This window comes from Schistocerca cancellata, chromosome 4 (genome assembly GCF_023864275.1).
Source record: "Schistocerca cancellata isolate TAMUIC-IGC-003103 chromosome 4, iqSchCanc2.1, whole genome shotgun sequence".
In the NCBI taxonomy this organism is placed as follows: Eukaryota; Metazoa; Arthropoda; class Insecta; order Orthoptera; family Acrididae; genus Schistocerca; species Schistocerca cancellata.
In genome coordinates, this window is record NC_064629.1 from 819,932,391 (window position 1) to 819,955,192 (window position 22,802).

Here is a 22,802-nt window from a genome sequence, read left to right on the forward strand (position 1 = left end):
AAAGCGAACGTTCAGACATGTAGCAGTATCCGCCGAGCTCGAATTATTTTAAAGGCCTCAAAAAATTCAGGTTTATCAACCAACCAAAGGAGTTAGCAAATGAAAATCACTCCCACCTCGAACACCAGGCAATGTTTTTATAGACCCAGTGTTCGAATACATACCGTGACATCCTCGTTAAACTAACTGATTTTTACTATTTATTAACACACTCATTAAATAAATGTTCTTAAAATGTAGTATCGGCACATTAGCAAGGGCGGGTGTTGGAGACACAGCGATTTAACCTGCCATGTGGAACAGGTTCCATAGTTGCAACAAGGAAGCGAAATGGAGTGGGATAGATATCTTTTCACGGTTATGAGTTTACGTCCTTTAACTGTTACAAGTGGTAGCACGACAATTTGTCCTCTTCAGGATAGCCAGATATACTGTCTCTAATTTCGGCTCAAAGCACATCGCTGATCGTAACACCTCCAAGGTGGCCATTCAGAAAACACATCACATTTTGACCACCACAGTGGCTCAGCTTCGGTAACACGGTGTGGCAAATTTGCGATGGACACCCACATTAAAATACTCTCCACCGCGTAACACCTGTTGGGTTCAATGAGAGCAAACTTTGTTTCCATGTCAGTTGCCCATAGATCGCATACCCTAAAGGCCCTGATACTTAACACTTTGTGTAGAACTTATTTTAGGTTATTCTATAAAACTCTATCTTCAGGGTAAGATTATGAGCTAAATTCTGATGCTCTGAACTTGGGGTACTTCTTTCCCGTCTTCATGAGTCAAAGAGAATAGTTGTTGCTGGTTTTTAGGGTCAATTGATTTGACATTCAATAGATTCTCTAGTTAGATGATGTTCCATGGTGTTCACGTCAGGTTTTTGACTTATTATCTATCAGGTTTTCTGCTGAAATGGTCCCTGCAGATATAGGGAACACGGGATCTCAGATTGTTTCCACAGTGTAGGAAGCGTGCTACAATGTGTTTTCATAAACACCTTTATTTATTTTGCCTCAACTAAAACTTACACGCCATGTCCAAATCACAAAAAACAGCTTCAAACCACTGCGCTACATCCACTGAAGCTTATCGTAGTCACAACACATTCACATAAATACCGTTCGTCACTCATCTGCTAAGTCAACACCGGCCCACTGCGAGGCATACTAGGGTGTGTTGAAAAGTAATGCTTCGGAATTTTTATTTAAAAAGTTTTAAGAGTTTTCACATAAAAATTTGGGGGCATTACTTTTCAGCACGCCTTCTTAAAATGTAAATAACTTGTCACTCCACAAAACCTTTTTCATCTTTCAAGAGACCAATGATGGCGATGTCTGACTAACTCTCTGTGGTGTTGATCATTCGTATTCGTCGTAGGGCTAAATGGCTTTTGCACAACACTACGAACACGAAATCAGTTTTGTCGCCTCACGAGAGATCATTGTCACTGACAGAGGCACTTGAGATGCAGTGGAAGTCCTCTCCAACAGTTCCAATATTTATATCGACATCCATACCCTGCAAACCATTATGAAGTGCATGGCAGAGGTTACGACCCACTGCATCAGTTATTAGGGTTTTTTCCGTTCCATTCAAGCAATCATGAAATAAAATTACAGTAATATTCAAATTCAGTAAAGCTTCGGAGATTGCCTATTTAAAGTGGTAGTAGATTCCCCAGTTACTATTTAAACATCACTGGTGTAAGTAGGCTGTTTATGTTTTCTTATGTAAGTAGGCTGTTTATGTTTTCTTTATGTAAGTAGGCTGTTTAGGTTCTTATATTGGTAACGCCGCCGCCACGTAGCGCTCTCTGTATGAAAATCACTGGCTGTGCTGTGTGCAGTCTGTGGCTAGTTTGCATTGTTGTCTGCCATTGTAGAGCGGCAGCTGGATGTGAGCAGCGCGTAGCGTTGCGCAGTTGGAGGTGAGCCGCCAGCAGTGGTGGATGTGGGGAGAGAGATGGCGGAGTTTTGATAATTTGTAATACTGGATGTCAATTATGAATATTAAGGTAAATACATTGTTTGTTCTCTATTAATATCTTTCATTTGCTAACTATCCCTATCAGTAGTTAGTGCCTTCAGTAGTTTGAATCTTTTATTTAGCTGGCAGTAGTGGCGCTCGCTGTATTGCAGTAGTTCGAGTAACGAAGATTTTTGTGAGGTAGGTGATTTCTGAAAGGTATAGTTTAATGTTACTCAGGGCCATTCTTTTGCAGGGATTTTTGATAGTCAGATTGCGTTGCGCTAAAATTATTGTGTGTCAGGTTAAGCACAGTCTTGTATAAATTGTTCTAAGGGGACGTTTCACTGGTCCGCGTAGAAACAATTCCATTTCGTTAACTAACAACAAAATATTCACCCACTTATTAACACATAACGTCCACTATGGTGATCAATATATCATATAGCGCGTGATCACGAATAGGTACCCTCAATCTCTTCAGTAATATTTTCCAGATTTACAGCCAAACTAATCAATGTTCAACACTGTACATCGCCTGTCATTCGCGAAACGTTGAAGTTCCAATTGGCTTTCTGTTCCTAAGTTCATTTTGACTCACTTTTGTAAATGCAAACAGAAGAATGTCACTGTAGCCGTAGCTGAAAAGTTGGTTTTTCCAACATAGTTTTTTTTACATTATGATGCGGTACCATACTCAGAAATCTTTTTGTTACCTGTAGTAATGGTGTTTTACTTATAACTTGTTCTTAGACCTGAATGACAACTTCTTGACTGGGCTGTACCTCAAACCTGTATTATTCTTTCACATTCCTCCCTTGATTTCTGGCTTTCTCCTTGTAACTATTTATTCTGCGCATTTAGAACCTTCTGAAATTTAGTCTGACCTACTGCAACAGTGGCAAATTTACGTTCATCAGTTGAAATTATCTCATCAAAATCTGAATGTAATTTTACTCTTAACCGTATCCTAAGTACATTAAATCTACTCATAATGCCTTTACTAATGGGTTCACATTTTTGTACTAAGCTATGTATCTGTCCCTGTAAAGTAAAAATATTAGTTTCTCACCGCCCTGTTAACTCCCTGGCACTTGCCTGAATATCCTTTCTCTCAATTTCTCAGAAAATTGTATCATAAAGTTTATGCTGGCGAGATATCGGCCACCCAGTTACTGAAGGCATGGTAATCATTGGCTTGGCTGAAGGATCGAGGCAAGGGTATGCAGCCGGCTAGCAAGCGCCCAGCGACAAAACGTTGATGGTTTCTTCTAGGTCTCTGGAGTTGGGGCAATTCGGTTAGCTGTTTCGACAGCAAGTGGATGAAGGAGGTGACTTTACAGATGGCGGCTATCGCAGTATGGCAGACTGGGGATATTTAGAAATACTAAAAATTAAACAATAATTCATAGTTTCTACGTATAGCAAAACCAATCAAATGTTCACATGTTTTGTATTTTTGACTTGTAAAGCTTCTTTGTATGTAACGTTTGAACTAGTGTGATTGAGGGCATGAAGGAAGAGCTTGTTTGCTTCACTAACGTGGGAGAGAGCCTCGTAGAGCTAACAGTGCGAAAAGTAACTGACACTAAGGGCCAAGTCTACAGTATGCAGCATTTGAACTTGTGCTTTGTTTATGATCATGACATACCATAAGCTCATCGGGAATTGCACAAATTAAAAGCGAAAGCATAAGTTATTATGAATAAGCAAAATTCGGCATATAAAAACTCACTTGCCTTCACCATTTCCTGCCAAAATTACTACTTCTATAACGTTACGATGGAGAGACTTAACTTTAAGCCTCTGTGAGTTAAGAGATCTAAGAAGCTAGATAATGCACAATGCTCTTGATCAGAGTTACGTCGCACCTTGCTTTTGGAAGTTTCCAAAGAGTGAGCTAAAGCCTAATGTTCTCGAGCCGCAGCAAGTCTGATCTCACGATCTTCATTTGAATCTTGAAACCACTTAGCCCTCAATCCTTTAGGCAACGCGGTATATTTAGAAAGACTCCTCCGTTTACTAGGCATTTTTATTCGCAAACAAAACGAAATCCAAATGTAATGAGTAAGCACTCAAATCACAAAGTAAACTTAATAAATTCTTTTTTCCTAGCAAAGAATGTAAATAAAGCCTGACGAAAGAAGCAAATTTTTGTTGTTAAATTTTTAATACACAAACCGAAATCAGTAAATTCGTATATCCTTGTCAAGTAAATTCACTGTTAGTTTGTATTCGTGAAGATAGGCTGCAGGGCTTAATTCTGTCGCTGACGTAAACTTCCTAAAATACACCTGTCATTAGGTGAAAAAAATTAAATTGTTTGTAGTACTGCGAAACTAACAATACGATCTATTGGTTCTTTGGTGTACTATCCCATAGTGATTAAACATCTGAACTACTAAGTTGAGCAGACGATTTTAGATAAAACTTTGCACTGTGATATCTTATTTTTCGTGTTTCGATTTTGATGAAATAAAGCTATATGTTGCTCCAAGCTTTCGAAAACCACATGAAAATTCATCTTATAGTTTCGCAGCTTATCGTTGTCAAACAGACAGACATGACGGTTTTATAGTTTCAATAGTAGTATAGATACACTTCAGAATATTCATCAAAAGCTCTGTCTCAATGTGTACAAAAGTCCAAAATCCTCAATACTCCACCTGTATATCCAGCACTACCTCAGATCATGATTCACATACAAAATTGTCAAGTCCCAAGCGTCTTTCTCTCAACTAAATAAATAAATGAGGTATTTAGGCTGTTCTCAATCTTCTTAAGACCATTTACACAACTTGAAATGTCTTCTCAATAAACTTTATATCTCAACCTCTTCACCATAAGATACCACATGGAAGGGTGGGGTGGGGGGGGGGTATATTTCTACAATCTGTACCTCAATTTACAAATATTGATTCTGTGAGACGGATTACACTAGAGGCCATGTCATACCACCATTAATTACAGAAAAAAGCCTGTAGAGCTCCACATGTGGCTCCCATTATTAACATCTGATTCACAAAACTAAATAAAAAGGACAGCAATTCCTACACTTTCTTCAATCAACATAACACAATTAGAATTGACCATCATCCATGTGTGAAAATAGCCATCCCATAAAGGCAGCTACATTAATAAAAACCAAAATCAAAACTGCAAAAGGCAATTCTATTTTCAAAGTAAAAAAAATTACTGTTTCTACGCACTACAAAACAATTATGACATTAGTCTGAAGAAATTCACCCAGAAAACAACATAATTCCACTCTGTAATCGTCAAACAATAATCTCCTACTCACTGAACATCCCATTCCTATGTATTTTCGAAATAAAAGATAAATTCCATTGCATATTTAAATATGAACAAAATATTCAATTACAGCACAGAGGCAAAAAAGTCCATCAATTCTTCACACTGTATTCTTTTAACCTCAGCATTACATTAATAAATGATCTCAAATAGCCTATACTTTTCCTTTAAACCCCAGATGAAAGTTAATTTTGTCCTACTGAACTTCGCCATACTTATCAACACTTTAAAGTAACTAATTATACCCCAAAGTATAGTTGAAGATATAAATATTTATTAGACTGTTTGGTAAACTTGAAAGCAAATGTAAAGTTATGTGTTCTTATCACAAGGATTAATACTAAAAACAGAAAATTTAATAAAGAGACTTAGAATAATTGCAATAAAATGGAAGAACTTGTGGTTAAAAAAACAGCAATCAACCCCACTACAAAGAGAAATTGTGTATAAATAAAATCGTAAAGTTTCAGACAACATTGACATGAGAAACATTAAACGAAAGCAGTTGTAGGTAATAAATGATCAATAATAACCACGAACGAAAACAAAAATTCTGGTGGGGTACGCCAAAATGTTGAAAGGCGTGTATGTGATAAAAAAGCAAACACTATTCCCATAAGTAGTGATAATGAAGCCCTGAAACATTCAAGCTGTGCAAATGTATAATACTCATGTCCTAGAAAAACTAATGTAAACACTATATGTCTCGCAAAGTTTAATTCCACACACACACACACACACACACTTTCATAATTCAGCGCAACGGGAAATAAACAGGGCCTGATCTTGAAAACCTGAATCTGTGTTAGCATTCTGCTTATAGCGTCAAGCTGTGCAGTGACAGACTTGACATGCAAAAACAGTTAAAACATCTGAATGAGCATCTAAATCGAATCATCCTTGATTAATATCATAGAAGTTGGCAACATTACGTCACACAAATTGCAGTCGGCATTCGTCGACTTACCTTTACCAGCACCTGGAACCTAATAGCAAGCAAAGAAAAGTCGCTTATTGTCGATGTTTTGTTAGATCTGAATTTAGTGATTGCTTTCCGATATACCCTAAATAATTGTGGATCATAAAGCGAGGCCACAAGGTTCAACGAGATGGCACCTATGCAACGTAGCAAGCTCTAGCGACTTAATACAAACTGTGATCAAGAGTATCGCAATAAAACCGAGAGAGGTGGATTATTAAGCATTATGTTGTAACCGAACACGAGAAAATTATTTTACAATCCTTTAGCGGTACTCATATCTACAAGATTTAAATTTAAGACAAGCAAAATTAAGATCATATTCTCATCTCACAATTCTTGAATAAGTGAAAACTATCCTATCCAGCAAAAGTAACATCACTGAATTTGCAACATAAGGAAGTGAAAATACAATGTACGAATTTATGCGATGTAGAGAATGGGCAAAGGAAGGGAAGGAATGGGTGGGAATTAGTGACTTTCAGCGGTATTGTGGTAATGCAACGGCAAAAATTGAAAATTTGTGCCGGGGCAAACCAGATTTACCACTTCTCATGAGCGGTTGCTTTAAGCGCTCCGCCAGACACAAATTTCCAACCTATCGCACGCTGCAATGCAGCGTCCCGCGTCCATTAACCCCCTACTCGCAAAGTATTGATTCCCGTAGGAGTTCGGACCATATTAGTGCATACGCACTGAAACAAACGTCAAGGAGCCGTCGCGCTCATATATATAGTCTTGTTATCAGCCCTTTTATGGTTTATAAGTGCGTGAATAGCGCCAGATGTTGAATCATCACTGTGAAGGACACGTAGATGCACCCTATTTGTATGAGACAGGGTTATCAGCACCTGCCAATGATTAAAAGTGGTCTTATTGTGGACCTCTATTTGAGTGGCTAATCGTGCAGTAACTACACTACTGGCCATTAAAATTGCCACACCACAAAGACGATGTGCTACAAACGCGAAATTTAACCGACAGGAAGAAGATGCTGTGATATGCAAATGATTAACTTTTCAGAGCATTCACACAAGGTTGGCGCCGGTGGCGACACCTACAACGTGCTGACATGAGGAAAGTTTCCAACCGATTTCTCATACACAAACAGCAGTTCACCGGCGTTGCCTGGTGAAAACGTTGTTGTGATGCCTCGAGTATGGAGGAGAAAAGCGTACCATCACGTTTCCGACTTCGATAAAGGTCGGATTGTAGCCTATCGCTATTGCGGAATATCGTATCGCGACATTGCTGCTCGCGTTGATCGGGATCCATTGACTGTTACCAGAATATGGAATCGGTGGGTTCAGGATGGTAATACGGAACGCCGTGCTGGATCCCAACGGTCTCGTATCACTAGTAGTCGAGATGACAGGCATCTTATCCGCATGGCTGTAACGGATCGTGCAGCCACGTCTCGATCCCTCAGTCAACAGATGGGGACGTTTGTATGACGACAACCATCTGCACGTACAGTTCGATGACATTTGCAGCAGCATGGACTATCAGCTCGGAGACCATGGCTGCGGTTACCCTTGACGCTGCATCACAGACAGGAGCGCCTGCGATTGTGTACTCAACGACGAACCTGGGTGCACGAATGGCAAAACGGCATTTTTTCGGATGAATCCAGGTTCTGTTTACAGCATCATGATGGTCGCATCCGTGTTTAGCAACATCACGTTGAACGCACATTGGAAGCGTGTATTCGTCATCGCCATTCTGCTGTATCACCCTGCGTGCTGGTATGGGGTGCCATTGGTTACACGTCTCGGTCACCTCTTGTTCGCATTGACGGCACTTTGAACAGTGGACGTTACATTTCAGATGTGTTACGACCCGTGGCTCTACCATTCACTCAATCCCTGCGAAACCCTACATTTCAGCAGGATAATGCACGACCGCATGTTGCAGGTCCTCTACGGGCCTTTCTGGATACAGAAAATGTTCGACTGCTGCCCTGGCCAGCACATTCTCCAGATATCTCACCAATTGAAAACGTCTGATCAATCGTGGCCGATCAACTGGCTCGTCACAATACGCCAGTCACTACCCTTGATGAACTGTGGTATCGTGTTGAAGCTGCATGGGCAGCTGTACCTGTACACGCCATCCAAGCTCTGTTTGACTCAATGCCCAGGCGTATCAAGGCCGTTATTACGGCCAGAGGTGGTTGTTCTGGGTACTGATTTCTCAGGATCTATGCACCCAAATTGCGTGAAAATGTAATCACACGTCTGTTCTAGTATAATATATTTGTCCAATGAATACCCGTTTATCATCTGCATTTCTTGTTGGTGTAGTAATTTTAATGGCCAGTAGTGTAGATTTATTGGGCATCTGGATGTGACAGTGATCCACTGCTGGACTGCGTGAGAACGTGAGGGCTGGCATACTGTCCGTCAAGATTCCCGTCGACTGCATCTGACCACCACAAGGCAGCAGCACCGTAGGGCCACCAAGTACAACCCCTTCACATCTGTGGCTACCATCCGAGAAGAAGTAATAGAACTACTGCAACATTCTGTGTCATCCTGCACCACTGATCAGAGACCATAATCCGTTCATCATAAGAAAAAACCTCATGTAAGCAAACACAAACGCCATGATTGGTCAGAAGCCATAGGATACGTACACTGCTGTTGTTACGCTCTTGGAAGTAGGTCCTATTTATGTATTGGATATCTTACTACTAAGTTACGTTAAATGAAACTTTAAGATATTCAACGTTTTTCTTAATCACGCTTTAGCTACGTAGTTTCTATTTCAAAAATCGTGTGCAGTCACAGCATTGTGCTCTGATTGTCGGGCTGTTAATGCTCAATATGAAAACGGCTGAGGCTGCTTTCTGTGCCGTAGTGAAACACGCGCGTGGTATACGGTTAAATACTGCCGAGAAATAGGCTGTTCTTAATGTTTTTCATTAATTTACCGAGATAATCGGCTTTGAAGTTTTCCCAGCGCTATATATAATGCAGTAGAGAAGGCTACTACGTTGAATGCGTAACGCAGTAGGTAGCATAAGGGACAGTGAAGCAAATGTGGATATTTGAGCATTGGTTCAACTCTTCGCAATATAATTTTTTTTTCCTCGTTCAATTTGAAATACCTACATCTCGTAATTATAAAACTCATCATCATCTTTTATGAATGACGCACGTCTTCTTGTTTCTAATTACACAATGGATGCTAAATTTCTGTTTCCATTTCTAATACAAATTCTTAATCGTAGATTTTTTTATGAAAGACCATAAAAGTTGTTTTAATTAAGGAAACATAACAATTTAAGTTTTAAGGCAAAAATGGAAAACCAAATCCTCTTTATTTGAACTATGTCCATCGTTTTATACCACAGAGGTAGATAATAGGTGTAGTAGAAACATGAAAAAGAATCATTTTCACAGGATCGAGCATATCATACAAATGCTGCATTTTTACATTTGCAACTGTACCATTACAATATGAACCCAACAGAACTGATCTGAAGCCAAGCTGCGGGATTTGGCCCGAATAGTTAACAAGAGTGTTAAGCTGCCAGACGTACTGGAAATAACGCACAAAGCTTTTTCACTCGTCACTGCCGAACGCTGGTGAGATATACTAGAACGGCTCGTCATAAAAGAAGAGAAAATGATGCGCCTGGTTGGCTTCGTGGATTCTGTTGTTGAAAAGATCGTTATCAACGTAGCAGGTTACACTTACAGAACTGAAATGTATTTCTGGGATTCGGATAGGGAAGAAGCTAAGAGATTACGAGACGACTGATTGTAATACCTTCAGTGTCTTCAATATTTAACTATACGGCGAAATCCTTTAATACTCTCTTACATTACACACAGCTTATGAAGAAAAATTACCGTGTGGTTAAGTCAGCGGTCTAAGGCGCTGCAGTCATGGACTGTGCGGCTGATCCCGGCGGAGGTTCGAGTCCTCCCTCGGGCATGGGTGTGTGTGTTTGTCCTTAGGATAATTTAGGTTATGTAGTGTGTAAGCTTAGGGACTGATGACCTTAGCAGTTAAGTCCCATAAGATTTCACATACATTTGAACATTTGATTAAGTCAGGAATTTTCACCATTCTTGTTTTTTACTACAATAGTACGTTAGCTAAAAACGATAACGTGTTAGCCGGCCGCTGTGGGCGAGTGGTTCTAGCCCCTTTAGTCTGGAACCGCGCTACTGTTACGGTCGCAGGTTCGAATCCTGTCTCGGCTATGGATGTGCGTGATGCCCTTAGGTTACTTAGGTTTAAGTAGTTCTAAGTCTAGGCGACTGATGACCTCAGATGTTAAGTGGTTCAAATGGTTCTGAGCACTATGGGACTTAACATCTATGGTCATCAGTCCCCTAGAACTTAGAACTACTTAAACCTAACTAACCTAAGGACATCACACAACACCCAATCATCACGAGGCAGAGAAAATCCCTGACCCCGCCGGGAATCGAACCCGGGAACCCGGGTCAGATGTTAAGTCCCATAGTGCTTAGAGCCATGTGAACCATTTGATAACGTGTTGAGGTTTTCGTCTAGTCGTCTAAGGAGCGAATTGTGAGAGATTTGCAGTGTATTATTTCATTCTGCTTAAAAATAAAATGACATTCGAAGCTGTATTGCTCCTCTGCTCGTCTCTTTTTACGTGTGGACTGCAGCTGGCCAAGTCACTGCAGGCTGGCTGTACCAGATGACAGGCCAGTGTTGTCCAAGTTAAATGCGCCGGTAAAGCTGTTACCCCTTATTATCGCTAAGTCGATGTGCGCGTTACGAAAAAAATGGTTCAAATGGCTCTGAGCACTATGGGACTCAACTGCTGTGGTCATAAGTCCCCTAGAACTTAGAACTAATTAAACCTAACTAACCTAAGGACATCATACACATCCATGCCCGAGGCAGAATTCGAACCTGCGACCGTAGCGGTCGTGCGGTTCAAGACTGTAGCGCCTTTAACCGCTCGGCCACTCCGGCCGGCTGCGCGTTACGCACAGCATAAAACATACCCTTATTATCGTACCCTACAGTCACCTTGGCTGCAGTCCCACGTGAAACGGAAATCCAATGAGGTTCCAGAAAACGCGGAAGAATACATAGTGCAATGTTTACATCACGTTTATTCTTATGATGAACGGATTATAGCAGTCGGACTAGGGAATTACTGTCCCGTGGGTAGATTGCCCTTAGTACCACAATGCAAACGGCTGCGTTTAGATTGGTGCCGTGAATGGGAAGCATATTCTCTTGCTGACGTCGCATTATGTTCGGCCATGAATCACGGTACTGCACTACCCTGAATGACCATGTTGATAAGTATGGTGGAGACCTGGGGAGATGTCTCATTCTTCCAATGTTTTGGAGCTGTTTTACTCCCGGCGTCGCGGCGTGCAAAGGAACCACTGGTTATGACTTCAGGCCACGGCTGGTTGTGACAGGGAACAACGGTTCGTCACAGGTATCCTGCATCCTCATGTGTTACCTGTCGTGCGACAATGTCGTGGTGACATTTTTCGACAGCACAATGCTTGTCCACGTATGGCACGAGTCTCTATCAACTGTGTCTGTGACGTTGAGGTACTCCCATGGCAGAAAGATCCCCTATATGTCCCCGTGTGGGACCAGCTCGGACATCAGTTCCATCTCAGTGCCAGAATATCAAAGACCAGTTACAACAGTTGACGGACAGCTTGCCTCTGGAGAGCGTACAACGAATTCACGACATCCTTCCCAACCGAATCAGTGCACGCATCCAGGCCTGAGAATGTGCAACGTCATACTGATAAATGGGTTCCTACTGCCAACTTCTTTGTAAATTTTACTCCATTGTGTAATCATTGAAATAAAATCACATACCCTCTCAACCTGTGAAGTTTCGTTTCATTTCCTCCTCCCCATCTAAATGCTTCATTAACTGTTGCATTTGGCGTACCTAAAAATTTTATTTATTATTAATTTGCAACAGCTGCACTGAAGTTCAGCTGCATTATATCTAATAAACACAGCCGCAATAGAACTGCATCGCTACATAAATAGCGTAGAACTTGGGGACTAGCAAGATACTTCGCTAGACGACACTGTATTATATTGCAGTATGTGTTGTCACGCCCACAATTTACAAATCTGTAACTTTCTCAAATATTACTGGACGCTTAGAGTCTCCTCCAATGGTGATAGTAAGTTCACCGGATAAAAAATTTCTCACCCTAGAGGAATCATTATAAGCATCTTTTAATACCGTATAACTTCCTCCCCGGACTTGATAACCGCCTGGACTCGGTTAGGAAGAGAGTCCACAAGGTTGTGCAGATATGTCATATACAGGTTAAGCCACTCGCTGAGGATTTGACCGCGCAATCCCACCAAAGTACTGGGATGCTGATGGCGGCTTTTTACCCGCTGTTCCAATATATCCCATAGATTTTCTATGGAGTTCAAGTCAGTTGGTTTTCTGGCCATCCTTCATATGGTAGGCTGGGGGAGTGTTCAGAAAACCAGTCACATAATCTTCCAGCCCTGTGAACTTTGCTGTGTTCGTCTTTATGTGCCCGTGTGAGCAATGGCTTCTTGCGAGTTGGCCGATTCCAAGTATTCATTTCATGCAGTTCCCGTCGCAATGTTCTCTCACTAACAGGCTTGGATGGACCTTTACTCACTGCCTGCAACAGTTCCTGTCGGGTTTGGAAGCAATTTTGATTCGCAAGCCGTGAAACGAGTGTCTGATTCCTCTCAGTAATGATCTTTTTCCTACCATAATTCTGACGTCATGTTTCCTGGCCGTGTGTGTTGTTACACCATTGCTTGCAGACACGTTGAACAGTCCGCCACGCAGCGAAAAAAAGAAAAAAAAACACCGTACGGCCATGACCACTGTCAAACACGACTGCATCTTTTTGCCGCTCTGTCACGTCTTTACATCTATCCATTTTTACGTACAACGTCTGCTCGAAACATTAATGTCTCACTGAAATCTACTGCATTATGGTTGCGTACAGGCACTCTGCACGTGGATGAACCACGTGACTCGATCGCTGCGCCATCTGAAAAAAAGACGCTTAACAATTCGTCTATGTGTGTGCACTGGAGTGACCAATTTTTTTTGCCGGTGAGCTTATGATTGGGGAACACATGTATTATACAGTTGAGGTTTTCTCAGAACTTTTTAATTAGATCTACCAGCGATTCTGGTGGCTGAGAGAAGGATACAATTATATTTTTTGTCCACTTTTCACAATAAGTATTGCACAAACTAACCCCCATATCGATTCAGTCCTTATCTTGATGGATTTGAATATCTTGTCTGTGCAGTACGAAATACTTTGTTCATAAGAGCCAACGTTTTCAAGGATGCTGCTATGTGGGTGAGAAAGTTTGGTTTCATATGCCGGTGCACTCTGACTAACTTGCAGCTGAGAGTTACGACCGTGCATGCATTTGTAAGGATATAATTTCTTCTTATCACAGGTTTATTACAGAAATATACTCTATCTGTTAAAATGATATAGGAACACTTATGAAGTGCAATGGAAAGTTTTCTTAGTCTGCACCGTTTTCGAAACCTGTCCAGCAAAACTTTCACATTCGTGTGTATCTACTACACTACCTGTCACGGAGAATAGCATTTCTAATCACTTACATACCCGCCGGTGGTATGTACGCAGTTACATTGAAATCCGACCATGTTTTCTGGGTCCTTCACTTTTTTTGTTAGGCAGTATAATTCAGTCGGCATACTCTATTATGTTTATTTTAGCTGCTTCAGCAAGGTTCGCTTGGATTTATTAACACAAGTGGGTCCATAAAAAGGATGTCGAGAACTCTGTCATTTTTGCAGGATGATAAGGTACGTACCATGAGAAACCTGGCAAATCTAGTAAACTGGCAACGACGAATAAGTTGTCATGTAGTCCACTAGCGGCAAGGCGGCTCCATTCCGACCATGGGCGTCCACAGAAATTTTACAGGAGGTGGAGGTTGTGGGGGAGGGGGATAGACTCTATAATTGTCATTTCTGACGCAAATGAGTTTCTAAGTAGCGAGACATGTCATGGGTGACACTAAAAACATATTATATTCCAGCGAATTGATGATTAACCAATCAATCGAATAAAAACTTCAGATTCCAGAGAGGTGGAAAGCAAGCGCCTATGATTCCTAACGTTGACTAAACGGTAGAGTCGTAATAAGGAAACAAAGAAACTGTTTAGTCCAGGTACAAGTTTCCAAGTATACATTGGGCACAAGCTGAAGTTTCTAAGTAGGCTTCATCGGCAGTCAAAGCTCTGCTACACACTCAGCAACACTCAGCCCATTCCGTCGAGTCACTCCGAGTATTGAAGTAACGAAAAGAAATGTCCATTTTAAGTATGTGTGTCGCAGTTGAAGAGGTGACTCATGAGCGGTGACGCCTTCGCAGCGGCCGACACACAGGACGTTGGTACGCATTCATGTCGTGCTGACCTTCATAAGCTGAAGTGCTACTCACTGTCGCGTCTTGGTAACTGCATTCGCCGTGGCTCTCAGCGGCCGTTCCAGGGTTTATGGTGGCGGTTCGCTCTACATCAGAAATAAACTTAAGATAAAGACTTTACTTCTCCACGCAACGATTACAAAACGAGAGGGGTAGAATAACACACTGGATCCATAGCTCAGACCGTCATCGCTTGAAACCCTACATTAGTGCTAGAGATACGCTGCGAGACTTTTAAATTGGTGACAGATTTACAGGTTGAACTGCAATCTAAGAGACCACAGAATATCAGGAAAGCATTTGCCACTGTTTCGTGACGTTACTTTGACATTAAGCGAAAAAAAATAAGCAACAAGAAATGAAGAATTCTGATGCTGCCGTTCGTTACGAGGTGTTTTAATTAACACCTCGAAAAACTACAGGTATGTTAAAAAATTTTGTTTGTTAGTATGCATTTAATCGGACACGTCTGTAGTCGTAGTAAACATTCAAACTGTCGCGCCTCACTACGGTAGCACGCCCCTAGAAGAAGAAAAACAATACGGTGTAGCGCATTGATAAAAGACAGTATCGTGCTGCAGTTCGTTTTCGGCAGCAGTGATGTCTTCGCAGCTGTGTCAGACCAATCCAGATGACTTCATTAGACGCCCTACTTGGAAACAAATATAAATTGATTGCCTAACGTTATTTTTCCTATGTGATAGTTAAAAATTTGACATCTCTTCGTAAAATTAAATTGACATTACCGAACAAAATACGTCGAAGAAAAGAACAAAATTACTTACGAATAAACTACCACTTTACGAACGTCTAGCAAAAAAAGAGAACATATTAGTATAAATATGAATCAATTATCATTTTGAGGCTTATTCGTATCGCGGATTATTGGTGCATAGTTTGGTGATTTTTGGAAAAAATTGAAGCCCTAGGTCTTCTGTTAGAACGAATATTTTCCTTCACAATACACTTCTGTGGATATCAAACACGACAAGGCCCTAATATGCGTTGATCTGCTAATAGAGAATGCAGGACGAAATTCCGAAGTTCTAACTCCTCGAAAAATGACAACCGTCCTCAGGAAAAAAGCTAGATGCAAGATTTTTGATTACCATGATACGGAAAAAGAGATGAAAGCCTTAATACGAGGGTTGAAACTTAAATAGTGGCAACTATTTATTCACAACCGATACAAAAGAGTTACATGTTAGCACCGGCCGCTGTGGCCGAGCGGTTCTAGGCGCTTCAGTCCGGAACCGCGCTGCTGCTACGGTCGCAGGTTCGAATCCGGCTCGGGCATGGATGTGTGTGATGTCCTTAAGTTAGTTAGGTTTAAGTAGTTCTAAGTCTAGGGGACTGATGACCTAGGATGTTAAGTCCCATAATGTTTAGAGCCATTTGAACCATTTATTTACATGTTTGCACCTGCTACTGTTCTTCAAAATAGTCACCAGCGTTGTGTAGGACCCGTTGCCAGCGATGTGGAATGCGTAGTATACCGTTAGCAGAGCCTGTTCTGTTGATGGTGCGAACGGAGAGGTCTACTGCCTGTCGAATCTCTGGAACAGTTCTGAAGCGAATGCCACGAAGTGGTTCCTTCATCTTCAGAATCAAATCAAAGTTACAAGGACTTAAGTCCGGGGAGTATGATGGATGGTACAGTACTTCCAAGTCCCATCGACCGAACAGAGCAGCCACAGTTTGCGCTGTATGTGCCCGCGCATTGTTGTGCATAATGATGGGTGGGTTGCGCAGAAAGTGTCGCCGCTTCTTTCGCAAAGCTGGTCGTAGGTGATGCTCCAAAAACGAACATTAATACTACGCATCGACGGTCTGCGGCGGAGGAACGTAATGCGTTAGGATAACACCATCACAATCGTACACGAGAATCACCATAACTTTAGACCGCTCCGTTCGCACCATCAACAGAACAGGCTCTGCTAACGGTATACGACGCCTTCCACATTGCTGACAACGGGCTCTACATAACGCTGGTGACTACTTTGAAGGACAGTAACAGGTGCAAACATGTAACTTTTTTGTATCAGTTGTGAATAAATAGTTGCCACTATTTAAGTTCCAACTCTCGTATACAGTAAGATTTGTTTCCGATTAATTAGTATAGCTTACATAAAAGCCACTTGTAACACCACTTGTCAAGTCTTCACTCAGTTTATTTCAATATGCTTCCTAATACATCAACTCTTTCCGAATAAATCGTATTTCTAATTTTAATCACAACGAATATGTCAAATACTTCAGTCTTAAGTGCACAGTTAGTTGGATATAGACGTAAACTCAAAATTGATATCCAATGGTAATATCTTGAGAATATGAAATACACCGAGGTGACAAAAGTCATGGGATACCACTTAATATCCTGTCGGACCTCCTTTTGCCCGGCGTAGTGCAGCAACACGACGCAGCATAGACTCAACAATTCGTTGGAACTCCCTGAAGAGACAATTAGCCACGATGCCTCTATAGCCGTCCGTAACTGCGAAAGTGTTGCCGGCGCAGGATGTTGTGCACGAACTGACCTCTCGATTATGTCCCGTAGCTGTTCGATGGGATTCACCTTGGGCGATCTGGGTGACCAACTCATTCGCTATAATTGTCCAGAATGTTCTTCAAACCAATCGCGAACAATTGTAGCCCGGTCACATAAGATCGTTTTTTAAGAACATGAAGTCCAAGAATGGCTGCAGATGGTCTCCAAGTAGCCGAACATAAACATTTCCAGAAAATGATCGGTTCCGCTGGACCAGAGCACCCAGTCCGCCCCATGTAAACACAACTCACTCCATTATGGAGACACCACCTTCTAGCACAGAGTCTTGTTGGCGACTTGGTTCCATGGATTCGTGGGGTCTGCGCCACACTCGAAACCTACCATCAGCTCTTACCAGTGTTCGATTTGTGCTTTTACCAGTGGGGGGTATGTCTTTGGGGGTTAGTATAATTATGCATGTTACTAGCTTGGACCGTGGCGTTACCTATGGTTAAACAGTTATTTATAAATACACTCCTGGAAATGGAAAAAAGAACACATTGACACCGGTGTGTCAGACCCACCATACTTGCTCCGGACACTGCGAGAGGGCTGTACAAGCAATGATCACACGCACGGCACAGAGGACACACCAGGAACCGCGGTGTTGGCCGTCGAATGGCGCTAGCTGCGCAGCATTTGTGCACCGCCGCCGTCAGTGTCAGCCAGTTTGCCGTGGCATACGGAGCTCCATCGCAGTCTTTAACACTGGTAGCATGCCGCGACAGCGTGGACGTGAACCGTATGTGCAGTTGACGGACTTTGAGCGAGGGCGTATAGTGGGCATGCGGGAGGCCGGGTGGACGTACCGCCGAATTGCTCAACACGTGGGGCGTGAGGTCTCCACAGTACATCGATGTTGTCGCCAGTGGTTGGCGGAAGGTGCACGTGCCCGTCGACCTGGGACCGGACCGCAGCGACGCACGGATGCACGCCAAGACCGTAGGATCCTACGCAGTGCCGTAGGGGACCGCACCGCCACTTCCCAGCAAATTAGGGACACTGTTGCTCCTGGGGTATCGGCGAGGACCATTCGCAACCGTCTCCATGAAGCTGGGCTACGGTCCCGCACACCGTTAGGCCGTCTTCCGCTCACGCCCCAACATCGTGCAGCCCGCCTTCAGTGGTGTCGCGACAGGCGTGAATGGAGGGACGAATGGAGACGTGTCGTCTTCAGCGATGAGAGTCGCTTCTGCCTTGGTGCCAATGATGGTCGTATGCGTGTTTGGCGCCGTGCAGGTGAGCGCCACAATCAGGACTGCATACGACCGAGGCACACAGGGCCAACACCCGGCATCATGGTGTGGGGAGCGATCTCCTACACTGGCCGTACACCACTGGTGATCGTCGAGGGGACACTGAATAGTGCACGGTACATCCAAACCGTCATCGAACCCATCGTTCTACCATTCCTAGACCGGCAAGGGAACTTGCTGTTCCAACAGGACAATGCACGTCCGCATGTATCCCGTGCCACCAAACGTGCTCTAGAAGGTGTAAGTCAACTACCCTGGCCAGCAAGATCTCCGGATCTGTCCCCCATTGAGCATGTTTGGGACTGGATGAAGCGTCGTCTCACGCGGTCTGCACGTCCAGCACGAACGCTGGTCCAACTGAGGCGCCAGGTGGAAATGGCATGGCAAGCCGTTGCACAGGACTACATCCAGCATCTCTACGATCGTCTCCATGGGAGAATAGCAGCCTGCATTGCTGCGAAAGGTGGATATACACTGTACTAGTGCCGACATTGTGCATGCTCTGTTGCCTGTGTCTATGTGCCTGTGGTTCTGTCAGTGTGATCATGTGATGTATCTGACCCCAGGAATGTGTCAATAAAGTTTCCCCTTCCTGGGACAATGAATTCACGGTGTTCTTATTTCAATTTCCAGGAGTGTAGATGTTAAAGCCGAAACTCACCATTCACGCGTAAGCACTATCAGAAAAGCCATCCCTTGTTATATCTTTAAAAGTACGTTATAGGAAAAACTTATTTACAAAATCATCTACATGCAGGTATACGAGGGGAATTCAAAAAGTAAAGGGACATTTGTGAAAAGCTGTACTTATTCTGATGATAGAAAACTGAAACATGCGTTATTTTTCTACGTAACCTCCCTGGACTTCAATGCAGTTTTCCCGACGTTTTACGAGTTTTTTTATTTCATCAGAAAATACGTTTATCGGTTGCACCGCTCCGCACCGCAGCAATAACATCTTCATCACTTCATCACTTTCAAATCTTCTTCCCTGTAGTGCTTCCGTTAAGGGTCCAAACATGTGAAAATCGCTTGGAGCTAGGTCTGGACTGTAGGTGGATGGTCCAGCACCTCGAATCTCAACTCCTTTATTGCGTCATCTGTCCGTTTGGCAGAATGTGGGCGAGCGTTATCTTGCTGTAGGATGACACCTCTTCACAGTTTTCCACGACGTTTGGATCTGATCGCAGGTTTCAGTTTCGTACGCAACACATCACATCCTCCATACAATACAGACCTGGCTCTAAAGCCTCGTTTACGCTGGGGCGACGTCTTGTCGTTTTGTTCTAAATGTTTTGAAATGCATACCTACTACATAACACTTTTTCAAAATTAATAATCAAACATGTTAATAGTATTAATAGTAAGACTGTATTAAAAACTTTCAGTGTTCGGCACCACAAATTTAAATTATATGTAAAGTTTTACTCCAGTGCGTGGAAATAAACATCCCAGGTTAGGATGCATAAACTAACACCAGAGGAGGGGATGGTCTGATGCAGAGGGGGGGAGATGCCACCCCATCCCCCCCCTGCAAATCGCACACTGGCTCTTACCAAATGAAGTTGGAATTCTCAGTGTGGAACGCTTCACGATTTTGCGTGTCATCCTTGCGCAGGGGCCATGCTAATCTTCTCTGTATCGTTCCAATTTTAGTATATGTACGTCTCACGTTTATTTGTGTTGTTATTTCACGCAGTTGCTTGTCTGTTAGCATTGGAAGCTCTATGCAAACGGTGCTGCTCTCGGTCGTTAAGTGAAGGCCGTCGTTGTCCGCGGTGACAGGTAATGCCTGAAATTTGGTATTGTGCGCACACTCTTAACACCGTGAATCTCAGAATAATGAATTACCTAACGATTTCCGGCAGGGAATGTCCCATGCGTCTAGTTCCACCTACCATTCCACGTTCAAAGTCCGTTAATTACCGCCGTGCGGCCATGATCACGTCGGAAACATTTTCACAGGAATGACCTGAGAAAAAATGACAGCTCCACTAATGTACCAACTATTTATACTTCGTGCACGCGATACTACCGTCATCTGTCTGTGTGTGTGTGTATGTGTGTGTGTGTGTGTGTGTGTGTGTGTGTGTGTGTGTGTGTGTGTGTGTGTGCAATCGCTGTCCCATGACTTTTGTCACCAACTGTACATTTTTGTATCCCGCCTAGAAGGCGGCACGTGGGTCTGCTCCTGTAAACTGAAGGTAGGCCGAATGTAGGAAGCTAGGAGGAGCAGGTGAGGTAGAACTATCGGTACTGCAGTGTGAAATTAAATCACCTTTACTTTAGCATGAACATGAATACATAACTTTGCACTGAGGAACACGTAGGTGCGAAGCCGGATGTCTCAAGCTTCCAGAAGTTACACAGCGTATCGCCCACTATGAAATAGAAACAATGTTGCTTGGTCGTCTACTCGGAATCAAATTGGCTGAATCCGGCGCGGCGCTCGTAGAGCTGCACAGCGCCGGCTAGAGGGCGCTGTCGTCGGTGTCGGTGTCGTATTGCCAACCAAGTAGAGCGCACTTACGTTGTGGCTTCGTAGCTATCGATACCACATATATGGACAAGTCCATTGTGACAAATCTAACGTTTGGAAAATTTGTCAAACAGTTGTCACGAAGCAGCAACAACATCAATTTGAAAGAAAATATTAGACTGTAAATATTTTGTCTTATGATGCGCAAAATAGCCCACCCGAAGAAGCATCAGAGGAAAGATCTGAATTATTAAGACGGGAGAACGTTTCTCACAGACTGAAAATACTGTAAACAAATTTCTACGGCTGTAAGACAGTATAATTCAATACGACATAGAAACATTTCCTTTAAAACGTATAATAAAAAAATCACAGCGTAAATTACTTTATTCAATAAACTTACTTGTACATTCCATATAAATTTGCTTTATGACTGTAAGTCCACTTCCCTTAACAAACAGATAGGTACTTTAATTAACATGAGTTTTATCTTATTCCTGTCATGAAAAACTGATGTATGCTCAGTTATTCGCGTGTTTCTATTGGTACAATACAGATATTTCTAAAATTATTTTATTTTAATAACAGTCAAAATAATCACATTTTAGTATTGTGATGTATACAGTACTGCTTAATGAGTTCTAAAATTATTTCTGAAATTATACAATGCATAAAAATATTACACTGGTATCACATTATTAAAGATCTATAGGGGTTGGACAAAAATATGGAGACACCAAGAGGAATGCATGCTAAACATGAATGTGGTTGCTGGCCAAGCCTGCAGATTACGCTGTTGTACCTGGCAACGAACGGTGCCTGTGTAGTGTCCTCAATACTTTGCAAATGTCAGCTGTTTTCAGAACAGTGTTCTCTGTAGTTGTAAGTGCATTGTGTCGGAGCTAAGCGAATTCGAATGTGAATTGTTGGTGCTCGTATGATGGGTGCTTCCGTAACTGAGGAAGCCGAAGTGTTTGGTGTTCCAATAGGCGCCGTGTCGAAGATTTATACCGCGTACAGGGAAAGCGGAAAAACATCATCCGCTAAGGCACAACGGTGACGAAAACGTGCATTGAGTATCGTGACGGACAGTCTGAAGAGGACTCTGACGAAAAATAAGAGAACGAAAGCTGCAAAAATCACCGTAGAACTGAACCTCGCACTCGCGAATCCTGTTAGCACCGAAACAACACGGATATCCATAAGCACGGAATTGCAGGGCGAGGTAGAATTTCAAAACAATACATCAGTAATGCATATGCTAGTAACATGAAAATGTGGAGCCGGATGGAAGAAAGTCATTTGGTCGGATGAGTAATTTTTTACACTGTATCCACCTTCTGGCTAAGTTTACGTCCCAGGAGTTGAACATGGCGGGGTTCGTTGATGATTTGGACAGCCATATCGTGGTATTTTGTGGGCCCCATGGTTACTCTGTAAAGTCTCATTGACGGCCGATGTGGCCGAGCGGTTCTAGGCGCTTCAGTCCGGAACCGCGCCGCTGCTACGGTCGCAGGTTCGAATCCTGCCTCGGGCATGGATGTGTGTGATGTTCTTAGGTTAGTTAGGTTTAAGCAGTTCTAAGTCTAGGGGACTGGTGACCTCAGATGTTAAGTCCCATAGTGCTCAGAGCCATTTGAACCATTTTTTGGCTCTTCAGGTCCATCTCGTGGTACAATTTCTCTTCCCCAATGGTGTTGCTGTGTTCCAGGACGACAAGGCGCCTTTTGACGCAGCTCACGTCGTCCGGGTTTTGTTTCGTGAGCACGAGGACGAATTGTCACATCCACCCTAGCCTC

At 42.7% G+C, this 22,802-nt stretch overlaps 1 pseudogene; it reads right to left on the minus strand.

Moving 5' to 3' along the window:
- Positions 1-20,097: 20,097 nt before the first annotated feature.
- Positions 20,098-20,196, minus strand: LOC126186564 (U6 spliceosomal RNA; annotated as a pseudogene).
- Between the last annotated feature and the right edge of the window lie 2,606 nt (positions 20,197-22,802).